Source organism: Chiloscyllium punctatum, unplaced genomic scaffold (assembly GCF_047496795.1).
Source record: "Chiloscyllium punctatum isolate Juve2018m unplaced genomic scaffold, sChiPun1.3 scaffold_1017, whole genome shotgun sequence".
Taxonomy (NCBI): domain Eukaryota; kingdom Metazoa; phylum Chordata; class Chondrichthyes; order Orectolobiformes; family Hemiscylliidae; genus Chiloscyllium; species Chiloscyllium punctatum.
In genome coordinates, this window is record NW_027310751.1 from 1 (window position 1) to 2,500 (window position 2,500).

Below are 2,500 nucleotides of genomic sequence, written 5' to 3' on the forward strand. Positions count from 1 at the left end.
GGCTGAGCTACCCGGGTCGGAAGCGCCAAGGTCGGTATGAGCAGTCACATTCACTCCCATCCCCTTTTGGACCGCTTCCCACGGTTTGAAATGCACGAAAATCGGCCTGTACACGGGGGAGGCTCCGCCCTCGAAGGCGAGACCGACGGCAGAACCGCCGGGTCAAACCCGGCCGGGCTACCCGGGTTAGAAGCCTCAGAGTCGGGTTGAGCAGTCACATTCACCCCCATCCCCTTTTGAACCTCTTCCCACCGTTGGAAATGCACGAAAATCGGCCTGTACACGGGGGAGGCCCCCCTCTCGAAGACGAGACCGTCGGCAGACCCGCCGGATCAAACCCGGCCGAGCTACACGGCTTACAAGTCTCGATGTCGGTATGAGCAGTCACGTCCACCCCATTCCCTTTTGGACCACTTCCCACGGTACGAAATGCATGAAAATCGGCCTGTACACGGGGGAGGCACCCGCCTCGAAGACGAGACCGTCGGCAGAACCGCCGGGTCAAACCCGGCTGAGCTACCCGGCTCGGAAGCGCCAAAGTCGGGTTGAGCAGTCACATTCACTCCCATCCCCTTTTGGGCCACTTCCCACGGTTCGAAATGCATGAAAATCGGCCTGTACACGGGGGACGCTCCCCCCTCGAAGGCGAGGCCGTCGGCAGAACCGCCGGGTCAAACCCGGCTGAGCTACCCGGGTTAGATGCCTCAAAGTCGGGTTGAGCAGTCACATTCACCCCCATCCCCTTTCGGCCCCCTTCCCACGGTTGGAAATGCATGAAAATCGGCCTGTACACGGTGGGCGCTCCCCCCTCGAAGGTGAGACCTTCGGCAGAACCGCCGGGTCAAATCCTGCCGAGCTACCCGCGTTAGAGGTCTCAATGTCGGCTTCAGCAGTCACATTCAATCCCATTCCCGTTTGGACCTCTTCCCGCCGATGGAAATGCACAAAATTCGGCCTGAACACGCGGGACGCTCCCCCCTCGAAGGCGAGACCGTCGCCAGAACCGCCGGGTCAAATCCGGCTGAGCTACCCGCGTTACAGGTCTCAAAGTCGGGTTGAGCAGTCACGTTCACCCCATCCCCTTTCGGGACCCCTTCCCACGGTTGGAAATGCATGAAAATCGGCCTGTACACGGTGGGCGCTCCCCCCTCGAAGGTGAGACCTTCGGCAGAACCGCCGGGTCAAATCCGGCCGAGCTACCCGCGTTAGAGGTCTCAATGTCGGCTTCAGCAGTCACATTCAATCCCATTCCCGTTTGGACCTCTTCCCGCCGATGGAAATGCACAAAATTCGGCCTGAACACGCGGGAGGCTCCCCCCTCGAAGGTGAGACCTTCGGCAGAACCGCCGGGTCAAATCCGGCCGAGCTACCCGCGTTAGAGGTCTCAATGTCGGCTTCAGCAGTCACATTCAATCCCATTCCCGTTTGGACCTCTTCCCGCCGATGGAAATGCACAAAATTCGGCCCTGAACACGCGGGACGCTCCCCCCTCGAAGGCGAGACCGTCGCCAGAACCGCCGGGTCAAATCCGGCCGAGCTACCCGCGTTAGAGGTCTCAATGTCGGCTTCAGCAGTCACATTCAATCCCATTCCCTTTTGGAACACTTCCCGCCGTTAACAATGCACGATATTCGGCCTGAACACGCGGGACGCTCCCCCCCTCGAAGGTGAGACCTTCGGCAGAACCGCCGGGTCAAATCCTGCCGAGCTACCCGCGTTAGAGGTCTCAATGTCGGCTTCAGCAGTCACATTCAATCCATTCCCGTTTGGACCTCTTCCCGCCGATGGAAATGCACAAAATTCGGCCTGAACACGCGGGGCGCTCCCCCCTCGAAGGCGAGACCGTCGCCAGAACCGCCGGGTCAAATCCGGCTGAGCTACCCGCGTTACAGGTCTCAAAGTCGGCTTCAGCAGTCACATTCAATCCCATTCCCTTTTGGAACACTTCCCGCCGTTAACAATGCACGATATTCGGACTGAACACGGGGGCCGGTCCGCCCTCGAAGTCAACACCGTCCGCAGAACCGCCGGGGCAAATCCGGCTGAGCTACCCCGCCCCCGAACACTCAAAGTCCCTCTGAAGCCTTGCATTCGCCTCCTTGGAAAATTGACGTCAAACATTACCAAAATCGGGGGCACGAGCACTAAAGCTAAGTCTCACCCTTTCCTATCCCTAACCAGGAACCGAACGCCCACCCTCAGCCTCACACCAACGCCGGTGCCACTCCAGACAGACACACCCTTCAAAACCACACCCATCCGGCCATGCAACTCAAAAAGGGTCCAAATTCAGAAACACCCCCTTCAAAAGGCACTCCATCCTCGGCCACACCACCGGGACATGCTCCCCTCGGCGATAATTAAGCCCCCACCACTATTTGAAGCCAACCGCAGCCGCAACTCGAACGGAGAAATCAGTAACCAATTCAAAAATGCGCTTGGTTACTGATTTCTACTGAGCCGAAAAAATTCTAAGTGTCGGTGGTTACTGATTTATACC